General features: G+C 36.7%; 1 pseudogene; it reads right to left on the bottom strand.

Annotated features, from left to right (window-relative positions):
- LOC147491629 (beta-galactosidase-like) overlaps positions 1-13508 on the bottom strand; it is a 31445-nt pseudogene that overhangs the window by 16683 nt on the left and 1254 nt on the right.

Genomic DNA, 13508 nt, shown 5'->3' with positions numbered 1-13508 from the left:
AAAAATTAGTTAGTTACATAATTTAATTGTGCTATTGAATTGTTTCATGAACCCCCTTCTCCCAAATTGTTTGGGGGTGGTATAAAAACACGATGTAAATGTTAAGCACATATTAGGTTGTATATTACGTATTATTTGTCTTAAAAAAAAATAAAAAGTTTATGCTATACACTTAGGAATGTTGGTATTGTTTCTTTCTCTATGCTCTTAATAATCTAGAAGTCTCACGTAGCTTTTGCATTAGAATAGTTTTTAGAAACTTAGGTTAATATGTAGGTAATAATCTTTGCATCTATCTATAAATATATTACATGAGTATCTATGATTGTTTGGCAAGATAAGTTTACTGAAATCTAGGCTAGAGTACTTATTCTACAAATCCTGTGAGAATATAGCCTAAAGCCTTATATGAGTGAAACATTTGAGAAATGACACAAGGGAGAAGTATATTCCGATTAGAAAAATCACACGTCCACTTGCTTGACCACTATACCATGTCCTAAGAGAGAATTTAGGCCCTTTTTGGATCGATATAGCTAGAAATTCTGACCTAAGTATATTTTTCGCTAGTTGCCCCACTGAGCCTTTCATTAGCCCTTCCATAAACCACAATTCCTTTACCCTGTTACAAAAACAAAACAAAATAAAAAAAAAAAAAAAAAAAATCAACCTACCCATTTTAGAATAAGTCTGAGAATAGGATAAGTGAAGAAAAGAGAAGAGAAAACACATGTAAACAGAAATTAGTTAGTTGTTTTAAAAGAAAAAGAAAAAAAAGAAGTTTCCATCCAAAGAAAAGAAAAGAAAAGAAAAAAAAAAAAATAGAAATAAAATAAAAACTCCAAAAATAGAATAAAAGGAGTTCGAAAAGCCAAAAAAAAAAGGCTAAGGATGGAAACAAAGTGTAGAAGCAAAAGAACAAGGTTTTCTCTAGTTACGTAATATGAAGACCCTATTATCTCGGACTTGTCTTTTTGAATATCCGTTTCCTTCATTCTTAAACCATCTCCTAATCCCCATGACACCTAATAAAGACCTCTAGCTCAATTAGGAATAGGTTAGTGGGATAGTAAGTGGCGTTGTGTTTGATCAACTTCGGCTTCCTTGTGTGTCATTGAGATTGTAAGGTAAAGTATGCCCACCCTTAATTGGAGTAGCAAAACTTGAGTGGAAAAATCGAGTGATTTTTGTCTTGACTTTATGTGAGAACCTACTTAAGGACGCTTATTCCAAAGTTTCAGAAAGCAGACCTATTCTTGCATTTCATAGCATTACTCATTGTATATATGTTTTATTAAGTAGATGATTGATTATTATGCATATATTAGCTTAGGTTTTCGATGATTATTACGTATTCATTGCTAGTAAGATGTATAGATAATTGAGACATAAATAAGGAAACAATAGTTTTATTTCTTAGTTGTTGTAGTATAGATGAAGTTTGTGAGTACCTTCACTGGAAAAATCTCACGAGGCTATAACTTCGTTCACTAGGGAATTCCTAGTGGTTTAAGGCCTTGTTGCATATGGTCAATGCAATCGCTTTCAGTAAACGAGTAGATAGAACTCCATTTTTGGTCACTTATTCTAATTTCTCATATTTGCTTGAGGACAAAAATGCTGTTTGGGGTGGTTTGATAAGAGCCAAAACTGTAGTTTTAACCCCTTAACAATCATACTTTTAGACCAATTATGTGAGTAATAATTAAGAGTTAATACTGATTACGTGTTTTTATGCATTTCAGGCTTCAAAGTCTATTATGTGTAGAAATGTGCTACTTTAGCGAGATAAAGGAGCAAAGGTCAGTTGCTAAGGAGTTCTATGAATAAAGGCCAAGATTCAAGGAGACAAAGCCTTTGTAAAATCCGGTCAAAAACTGAAAAGTTAACACGGGCAGAAACAGTGCACAAGTCAGTAGAACTTCCGAAGGCCGTATCTTTGGACTCAAACCTCGGAATTGGAAGTATCTTATGTCAAAACGACCGGCTCGGAAAGAGCTTTCCAATGGTCTAAGCCTTGGCCCAATCAGAGGAGCAAAAGTGGACGAAACATCTGTCAAAGCCAACTGCAGCTGAAGAGCCCATTTTGGACTAAAGAAATTGGGTTTTGGGCCCGATTTTCCGGCCCAAAACATGGCTCCAAGCCCATGCACGATTTTTGGATCTGAAAGTATAAAAACAAAAGCTTGACTCTTTGTTAATAGGAGTTAGGTTAGGAAGCTAATGTTAATGGAGTTTAGGGTTAGAAAAAGATAGATCTAGATTAGTTTTTAGATCTATATCTAGTTTTTTTTTACATTCATTCAATTAGTTAGTTTAGAATCATAGTTTAGTTTTTAGAATAAAGTATTAGTTCTTCATTTCAATTTAGATTATTGCTTAAATTCTTATTTAGATTTAGTTGTCTTAAATTCATAATTAGTTATTCACAATCTTAGTTCTAAATTAGTTTTAATTTCAGTTTAATTTAATTATGTCTTATTGTTATTATTGTTCTTGTGTTGGGAATGGTAGTATAGAAATTTCACATCTAATCATTACTCTCACCATTGTTTCTTTTGGGTTTGATTAATTGAATTCGATTTAAGTTTAGAGAGTTAAGAGTGGAACAAATCCTTACTCATTATATTGCATGATTATGTTTTGAGAGTAAGAAGAATTGATTTAAACGTAAGAAAGATAGGATTACGTATTAGTGTTATTAATATTAATATTTAGGATTCTATTATTTTTTACGGTTATCAGCATGCGTTGTAGAATCTCTACTTGGAACAGGCGTTATGCTCCCATTGCTGCCTTCATCTCTGACTTTAACTCTTGAAGGAGTGTCCCTATGTTATACAAGAGATCATCCTGACCCTTTCCGAGGTTTTCAAAACTCGTCTAAAGGTTCTTTTGTTTATTCCGAATTATAATCTGCCTATCCCGTACATTTTCACGAATAGCATAAATGCAACGCATGCCAGTATGCAACACTGACATCCGTTCTGAATCAGACGTACACTTCTCCAAGGCATCTTCATCCAAACATGTCATGTCCTCCATTTTCTCATCCGAATCAACCACCCTATCCTCCGGCAACATCCAAGTCTTTTGGATGCACTCCGTATAACTAATTTCATTTGAATGCAATTTCAACATAGTCCACTCAGTTCTTGGTTCCCCCAAGACAACATTATCATCGTAATTAAAGCAGGAAATGGTACAATACTCTTCCTAACTTCTCTAATAATATTTATCAAAAACTCGAGGATACAGAATTCATACCTCTTCTCTTGCAATATCCAGATAATGTGCAGACATGTCAATCCGATGTCGCTCACTTTCTTCTTCCCAATGACATTCTTACCAATCCAGCTACTGACCCGGTTGGTTGGTTTAGAGAGATGCCGAAAGCACAATGAGAATTGATTGTATTGACCCTCCATGAGAGTGTGGTTTCATCAATCAGAACTCCAAAGATATCTTGGGATTCCTGCACGATGGCTTCAAGGTGGCGTTCAGGCGTAATGCCTAGAATCTCAGCCAACTTCTTTTTCGATAATTCTCTCCTAGTCCCAGTCACCTTCATGAAAATTTTCTGACCATCCAACTCTCTCTTCTTATATAATTGTTCGACCAAATCGGAGTGGTAGAAATCATTTGTTGAGTACCACAACCTATTCCAATTCCTCTTAATCATCTCGTCACTAAAAAACGGCGTAAAGCGGGCGGCAGTAAAAGCTTGTTCCGGCAAAATCCTCCGTCTTTGAGCCATTGGAAGTTTGAACTGATTTGAGGGTTTGTAAAAGGTGTAGGAAGCAATGTGAACCAACCTTACTTAAAAAACGATGGTGGTGGCGCGGTGGTTGCGCGGCAGTTCAATTTTTTTTTGAATTTTTGTAATTTTCGGTGCTGAAAATTGGTGGAGATGGTGGTGGGAATGGTTTGGAGAAGATTTGGGGTGGGCTTGTATTTTGGGCGTGGGTATAGTTAGTTTTTTTTTTTTTTTTTAATGTTAGGGTTTGAAAGTTGTTAATGGTGAAAGGGGGAAGAAATCGCGAATCTGTTTTTGGGTTGAAGATGGAGACACACGTGTGTCTCACGTGCGTGCGAGATTGGGCCCAAGCCCAATTTGATTTTTCGAATTTTTTCGATTTTCCGCGCAACTTCAAACTAAATTTGCCGCTTCGTTATCGGTCCAAATTTTTTGCGAATGAGTTATGAAAATGATCAGGAGAGAATTTCCAATCTAATGATCCATAAAACACTCTATTCCGACCGTGGGTGATATATAAGAAGGTAGAAAATGCCTCAAAGTGCGTGCATAATGTAAGTTATGCGAACGGATGAAATCTAATTTCATAGATAATGTCAACCCGAATCGAAATACAATTAAATGGCCTAATCAACACAAATGGAAAAGTTGAACAATCCCAGATGGAAAAACGAATACCCCACCACCAAACAAATTTTAGACAATAGAGTCTAGAAAATTTGTTTTTAAAAGTGGGTCTTTTAAAGTCAGATTCCCGAGACTTCCTAAATTACTATTTTTATGAATTAGATTTTTTTTAAAATTTTTTATGCATGATGTTTACTATAAGAAAAATGAAAAACAATAAATACATAATTCACACCATAGAAGAACATAACTCAAAAACCGAGAAAATATGCAAGACTGGAAAACGTGAATTATGTTACACGTGGACTTAGGATCCGATACTTACAACCACACTCCATAGGGAGGGCCCGGTTACCTGAATGGTGCACTTACCAATATATGGAATTGTAAGGAAGTACACCAACCAACAAAATAAGCCGTTTATAATCAGATACTCGAGACTTTAACAAATAACTGGATATATATATATATATATATACCCTTTTAGTTTTCCATATATCAACAACCTAAAGAGTTGTAGGTCTTTCCATAAATAAATAACATGGAATGCACCCCCAAACAGAATCAAGCACCAATATTTTCTACGACGCAGCTTAGTGAAATGAAAGCGAAGTCTGATAGATCTAGAACATAACCGAGCATGCACATTCTTTTTTATCCTTGAATGAGAGCGTGTTGAAGTGAATGATCGTGAGAAAATGGATGTTTGTGGAAGATATGTTGGATATGGATAAGTTTTAGAAGTAAGGAATGGAAAAAATGAGAATGTGGGTTTAGCACAAAATTCATTCATGGTGTAGGTGGGAACTGTCTCAATTCTGAAAATGATGGTGTCAAGTGCCTTTCCCTTGGGAATTATTTCTGTATTAAGAGAATTTAGAAAATCGTTAAGCACAGAAGAAACAAGAGGGTCAAGTGCAAACTCCAGGTTCCTTTGGAAAGGTGGAAGGTGGGGAATATTGGTGATGGAAGATGAATGAGTGTTAGCTAAAGCTCTTAGGTCTAGATCATTAGAAGCCTTGAGATATGCCATACATTTCTCAATAGGTGGGTCAAAAGAATCACTAAGATAGAGGGTGAAAAATTCATCTTCCGTCATAGCGTTAAGGGATAAATGGATGTTGGCAGGGTGGGACTCGCAAGGTGGCAGGGAATAGTTGCAAAAGAGTTGAAGGAAATCTTCCTCAATTTCATCTATGTCCAAGGAGTCCTTGTCGAAGTTGGAACTTCCAAAGGAAAAGAATTTGTGCATCTGGTCATCCGGAAATGTGGTTCTGAAATAATCATGAGCTAAGCTCTCGATCATGCTAACCTTTCCATCGATATTTGTATCAGGAAACTGTTTGATCGTTTTAAAAATATTGACCTCAACGGAAAGATGGCCAAAGGACAAAGACATCGAACCATTGCGGCAGTTTATAAGCGCGTTGGTAGTTGCCAAGAAATGGCGCCCTAAAATGATCGGAACAGAGTCGTTAGCGACTTCTGTATCGAGGATAACAAAATTTGTAGGATAGTAGAAATCCTGAACCTTAACCAGTACATTTTCCACTACACCCTTAGGATACTTGATAGACCTATCAACTAATTGCAATGTCATTGTTGTAGGTTGCATTTCTTGTAGACCTATTTGTTTATATAAATAATAAGGGAGTAAGTTAATACTCGCCCCCAGGTCTAATAAAATAGTGGTTGTGTGAGTATCCCCTAAGGTGTATTGTACAGTAGGACGACCAATGTCCTTGTACTTAACGATTCTATTGTGTTCCGTTAAAGTTAGAAACTGTTCAGTTAAAAAGGCGTCTTTAGGAATCTTTGTCTTATGCCTAGTAGTGCACAACTCTTTAAGAAACTTAACATGGTGATGTAACTTTTTAATCGCTTCAAGAAAATGTAAGTTTATTGTTAGATTTTTAAAAACTTCCCTAATCTCGTCAAAATTTGTATTATTGTTTAACATAGCTAATTTATGAGGAAACGGTGGTTTCTCTCTATATTTAGCATATGGATCAACATGATGGTTAACCTTGCTTTTCTGTTTCTTAGGTTGTGGTTTAACTGGAACCTCTACACGGGTAGGATCTTCAGTTTCTGTTTCGGTATCTAGTGTAGGGACTACTAGTGGGGTAACTATAGACATAGTTATGTTGTTATCCACCACTCTTCCAGAACGGAGAGTGGTGATGGCATTTAGCTCACCTACATTTGTACTTTCCGTACTAGTATTACCGTTCACCTCAAAGGCTGTGTTTGTTGTTTTAGGATTAGTTATTGCTTGACCTGGAAACACACCTTTGGGTTGTACTTTCTCTTGAGCTAACTGCTGTAAGGAAAGTTGGATGGCTTGTAAAATCTGTTGTTGAGATTGCATAAAAGTATCAAAATGATCCGATTGTGGAGGAGTGTTAGCTATAGGTTGTGTGACAGGAACTATGTCACGTTGATTATTAATGGGTGGATTTTGATAGTTATTATTTACCGGCACGATTCCTCTATTAGCGTTATAATTATTATTGTTATAATTATTATAATTTCCTTGTCCTTGTCCTTGTCCTCGGTTGAGCTTGGTTATAATTGTTTGCTTGCCTAACATTTGGGTTAAACAACCTTGGAGGTTGTTGATTATTTCGCCAATCGAAGTTGGGGTTTTGTCGCCAAGCTGCGTTAGGTTCGCTATTAATGGAAAAAATATTATCTTGTTGTGATTGTTGTTGTTCATAAGCGAGAGGACAATAGGTCGGGATGCTCTGGACTCAAATAGAAATTACATGGATTGGAGTTGGCATTCATGATGGGAATAGACTTTTGTTGAACAGAAATAGCCTCTACTTTTTTAGTGAGAGATTCAATTAAATTTTAAGTTCAGGATCGGGTTTCATCTCAAACATACCGGCGACTTTTACTGTTGTAGAAGAACTAGCAGAACGGGAGATATCGTCACTACCCCCCAGTTATTATTACGCTTAGTTTGATCTTCTAAAAATTTATAAGCCTCTGAGACTCTCTTACTTAGGAAACTACCCCTATTCATTATGTCAAGGACTTCTTTATGGTGGTGTAGAAGTCCTTTGAAAAAGGCACGAACTAACGTGTCTTTTGCTAGGTTATGGTGTAGACACTCTATAAGAAGATCGGTGAAACGATTCCAAGCCTCTGAAAAATGATTCATGAGGATTCTGTCGAAAAAAATAAATCTTGGAAAGCATTTCATCGGTCTTCAGTGGTGGGTAAAAGTGTTCCATAAATAGTTGAACAAGTTTGGCCCACGAGTCCACAGAATTAGGCGCTTGGGCAATTAACCAAGACGCCGCCTTGTCGGCTAGGGTGAAAGGAAACACCCTCAGTTTAATTTGTTCAGCACCAACGGCAGGATGGTGAAATATAGTAAGGACTTGATCAATCCTACATATGTGCTGATAAGGTTTTTCATGACGGGTAACAAATTAAATATATTTGGGGGGATTCGGAAATCTCCTACTGGGTCTGATAGAACGATGCAAAATTTGGGGCTATCGTTCAAGGCTTTGTAAAAGTCAGAGAGAGGAGACTCTCTTTCTTCAACCATTATTTCAGGTGGTGTGTGTGGTATATTAGCTAGAGGTGTAGTGAGTGGTATACTAGAAAGGCGTGTTTGTTGACGTTGCCGGTTGATTAGGTTAGGCGTTTTTCTTCGGCCTGACCATAATCTCATCCAAGGCTAAGACCAATCTTAATGAAACACAACAACACTCCAAACAATCCTGATATGCTAGTATGAATCGCTAACAGGAGATGCGAGGTGTGGAAGAAAAGAGTACCTGAATGCCTCCTTGCTTCGCTTATGAATAACGTCTTGTATATGCGTGCTCAGTGCATATATCAAGTTAGAACACTGAAAACCTTGAAGAAATGGAAGTTTGAAACAAACCTGTGGAAATCGGGCGGTTTACAGGCCGGGAGTTGCGCCGAGTCAAATTGAGCTCTAGGCGCCGGTCGCGGGGCACTCGAACTTACCCTTGGTAGGGCGCGGGTGGCGCTCAGGTAAAAACTCAAGTTGCAGGCACTTCAGCGCGGGGGGAGCTCGAGTTTTGCCTTGGCAAGGCGCAGGTCGCGCTCAGTTAAAAACTGGAGTTCCAGGCGTTTGGGCGCGGGTGGTGCTCCAATTTAGTCTGCCTAGGGAGCGGGTCGCGCTCCGTGTAATTTTGCGAGGAAAATTTCAGTACTGAAACGGACAACCACAGTTAGAATCAAACAAGGGTGGGTGGGTTATAGGACTTTGGAAGACTAACAATTCTAAAGAAAACAATACTAAAGGGAACTAAGATGGCAGAGACGCCATTTGATAAACATAAAAAAATGATATTATTCTACTCACGAATAAACGATGAAATTGAAACACAAGTAAAAATAAAACTATACGAAGGCTATATTTATCAAAGATTTCTCTACTCTCGGATCTATCGAAATAGAGTGGAGTAAAAGATTCGTTCCACTCCTAGTTCTTTAGCATTCAATGTTTTCTAATATTATCAGTTCTAGCCAAAGTTAGTGAGAGTAATGGTGGGAATTATACTACGATGTGAATTCAACTACAAGATACGAATAACGAAATGACGAAAAATACTAAGGTTTGAATCTAGATAAAGAATTAGGGGGGATTGAATCCACCTTGAAATCCAACTTAATAAACTAGCATAGATTGTTGTAATCAAATTCTTACGTTCTTACGATAAGAATTGGTTGTTATAATCCCTAATCATTCATGGCAATCTCTGCCAACTAATGACTAGCATGTGAGGAAGTTCTACCCATTCTCATAGCGAATCAACTACCTTCTAAAGTGGAATAGACTCTTACAACGATTCTACACTACACAATCAAGTTTTCATCAAGGTTTCACCAAACCCCTCTAATGGAGGTATAGCCTTGATTCATTAAACTATCATTTCTCATGAAATTCAAACAAGACACCATATAAAAATTCTAACTTTAATAATATAAAGATTCTAATCAATAATTCAAAACTAAACTAATAACTATGAAATGATTAACAACTAAGATCGAAATTAATTCTAAGGAATTTAATAATTAAACTAGATTATGATTAACTAATTATGAAATAAAGACAACTAATTTATGAATTTAACAACACTAAAACTAAATAAGACTTTAATCAATAAACTAAATCGGAAATGAAAATGAATACTTTATTATGAACTAATATTGATTCTAAAATAATAATCTACTTGTTCTAACACTAATTAATTGAAAGATAAAACTAGATCTAAAACAATAATTGAAAACTAATTAATAGAATAAAACTTCAAAACTAGATCTAGAATTATCTCTAATGGCTACTTGCTACCTAACCTAAGTATATCTTCAGAGTTCAGTCTTGTGTGTGGAAATGGAGGAGACCAGATCTACATTTTCGTGTATGGGCTAAGGAGCCATGTTTTGGGCCGGAAAATAGAGCCCAAAACCAAATCTCTTCAGTCTACAGGGCCCTTTTTAGCTGGATCTGACTTCAGCAGGTTTTTTGTCCACTTTTGCTTCTCTGATTGGGTCAATGTTTAAACCATTGGAAAGATCTTTCTGAGCCGGTCGTTTTGACATAAGGTAGGCCTAATTCCAAGGCCTGAGTCCAAAGATACGGTCTTCGAAAGTTCTGCTGACTTTTGTATTCTGTTTCTACCCGCGTTGACTTTGACTTTTCAGCTTTTGACCGGGCTTTACAAAGGCTTTTTCTCCTTGAATCTTGGTCTTTAATCATAGAATTTTTTAGCAACCAACCCTTGCTCTTTTATCTCGCCAAAGTGGCACATTTCTGCATATAATTAACTTCAATGCCTGAAATACATAAAAGCACATAATCAGCATTAACTCTTATTTATTACTCGCATAATTGGTCTAAAAATATTATTGTTAAAGAGTTAAAACTACAGTTTTGAACTCTTATTACTCCTCCAAAATCTGGGCCATCCTCACCATGAATGATGGTCGTCTTGGGGTAATTAAGATTTAGTAGAAGGCTTAGGTAAAAATATGCAAATCAATGTTATCTTTTTTGTTTGGATTGTAGTATACAACTTGCATTCCTCCATTTATTTTTATTTTTCTGTTTCTATAAATCAAAACCTCCTCCTCCTCCCTATGAGTTGACGACATAAAGTGGGCAAATCTTGTATTTGTTCCACAAAGAAACAGTAGAGCCTCGTACTGACAATAATATACAAACTCCAGCTTTCTACCTCATCTTTAGTTTGTTAAATAGTATGAAAAACAAACAACAGCATGAGGTAATAATATACTCCCAATCAAAATCCTCTTCAATATATCATCACAGACTAAGCCGCTAACCATCCCCAAGTTGGTATCCACAAAAAAACTATCTTGATCATTCTTCAAGTTCTCATAAAAATTGAAAATGCCAACCAAGCTTTGTAAAACAGTGTGTACAAAGACAGAACTCTCCTCTAGAAATAACATGTTTCCACCAATCTTCTTAAGATGGGCTGTTTTCATAATATTTCATACACAGTTAGAAATCTTATTCCTAAACATTTATAATTAACTATAACATGAAATAAATATATGTACCTTAATATCTTCATTGGAAACACCATAATCCAAATTAGATATATAAAGCTTAGTCCCAGTCTCAATCCCTCGACCACCAGCACCACCTCCTTGTGCATCCACAACACCAACTGGATCAATAAACATATCATGTTGCCACGCTGGCTCATGTGTATGAACAGGCTATATAAATTTAATCCATCAAAAAACAGTCCACGTCAAATCCAAACCTGACGAAGTAGTCGTGTTTTTGCTACCGGTTTTTTTAGTGTCAGTCGTCATAGTGGTTTTTTATGAGGTGTGAAGAAGAGAAGAAGCATTTGGGGTATTGAAGGGCGGGTATTGGACCAAGCATCTTGCAGATTTGAGATGATATAGTTCCGGGTGGGATTTAAAGTCGTGGGTTTTAGCCTTGCATCGATACCATGTCCCATATAATGGAATCTCCATAGATTACAGATAGGGGTGTTTTGATTTGTTGAATTTTGGAAGAAAATACTGTGACATGTAAATGAGAGATAGATGTAATGGGAGATGAGAGAGAGAGAAGTTAGGAGGCATGGGGAGATTTGAGAGAGACAAAGAGGCGCAGAAGAAAGAGAAAGACGTATGGTTTCTAGCAATTAAATTCGATACAAATGGTAATAAATTCAGTATTAATGTGGAGGCGTAACTCACGAACAATTGAATAGTGACGTATAGTTGATTTCGACTTGAATTTACACAAAAGTCCTTAAGGGTGTTATATCAATTTAAGGGTATAAACGGTAGTAAATATTGAAATGACGAAATGGCCAAATGACCCGTGTTTTGCAACTATGAAGGCTACAAACGGTATAGTGATCAGAAATGACTCGATGTCTAGCTACTTTCTATAATAAAGAAAGGAATGTGGAAACACAAGCTTACATTCTCATGCGAATTTTCTACCTTTTCAAAAGCATCATATGATTTATGGGCATGACAACTCCCCTCCTTGAAGCTGCCACAGACCCCTTTCGGAGTTCCAAAGCTAGCAAACTTTATAGACGAAATTTTCTGCCTAAGAGAACACCTTAAATGAGCTTTGGGCCTTAATGGCTGGTTGATTGTTCCAGAGACTTGCCTCTGATAACTTAACAACATCGGTTGCAATTCAAATATATCAGCACAAACGCTGTCATCGGTTCGGCTAACCAAAGAAATTCAATTTGGGTCACCGCCCCATTCTTCAAATATGACTAAAAGGTTACCGCTTGGATTCAGCCATGAGCAAGGGACATGATTCCTGCATCGAACATAAAAGATTGATTAGGTAACATTGATTAACATAAACTATGTAATTAGGAAAGGTCACCTTTGCCTCACCATCTCTAGGAGGCATCTTCGCAATTGCTTAGGCATTTCTTCTCGTCATACATTCCAGTATAACTACAACTACCACAAGTACCAAATGCTTTGTATGCAGGCCAGTAACGCCCAATGCTCTGCTCATTTATCCATACCCGACCTTTACCCATGCTACCCATATCTAAAGCCAAGGGATCATTCCCATCTGTTAAATCGAATGTAGTCTAAAAGCATTACAACAAAGGAAAATACATCATATCAGGCCATTAGAAAAGGATGCATGGTTGATATAGGCTTTGAAATCCTTTAAAAAAAAGCGGCACTAATAATGTTGAAAATTCTCACCTTGTACCATGTTAGCGGTTCCTTTTGAGACACAAAAGATCCTTGTACCCACTCAACAGAGGAACTTCCACTGAGTGAATGAAGACTCAAAACTTCTCCTTCTAAACCAATCTGCGGGCAAAAATCTAAAGAGTCGGCCTCTATTTGGTGGTAACAATGGAAATTTAAAGGAACTAATAGCAAGACAGACCTTGTAAGACCATTTTTGCCATGACAAGTCTCGTCTCCCCTCATTAAGATCATTTAACATGACGGGGCCAAGAACCCCAGCATTCCATGTCTCAAAATGTGGATCACTATTCTATTTTAAAAACAACAACAACGATAATATTCCCTACAACAAACGTGCTTCACAAAGTATAAGGAGAATTCAGTGAAAGAGTGAGAACAAACCGGGAGGCCAACAACTATACTAAGTAAGGAAATCTTGTTAATGCCACACTACTAATGAATGTCAGTTTGTGGTTTTCTAAACTCCCATACACAGTTCCTGCCAAGAAGACCGAAAACAATGAAAAATTAAGAATATAAGCTATAGTAATGATCTCTTTGTTTGTGTAATTAGTTTCCATAGAAGGTAAAACAGACCTTGCTTACCTAATAATTGTCCATTAAAAAAGACATGCAAAGCATGACCTGCTGACAACACCGTGAGTACATGATATTGTTCATTCTTCAAGAAGGCTTCATCTGGATCTATCTTAATGCTGAATGTTGAGAGAAAAGAATCAATAAAAAAAACCAACTACATAAGGTAACAAATTAGGTTCAAACTTGCATTCTCTTAGAAAAATGTGAGCCAACATCTCTATTTTCGGAGTGACCAAACGAGAAATTACATTTGATATTTGATCCGTGTCACAATGTATCGCTCAACAGGCAGTCTTAAATT

The sequence above is a fragment of the Coptis chinensis genome, chromosome 6, assembly GCF_015680905.1.
Source record: "Coptis chinensis isolate HL-2020 chromosome 6, ASM1568090v1, whole genome shotgun sequence".
NCBI lineage: Eukaryota > Viridiplantae > Streptophyta > Magnoliopsida > Ranunculales > Ranunculaceae > Coptis > Coptis chinensis.
Note: the sequence above shows the minus strand (reverse complement) of the source record. Positions and strands in the feature narration are given on the sequence as shown.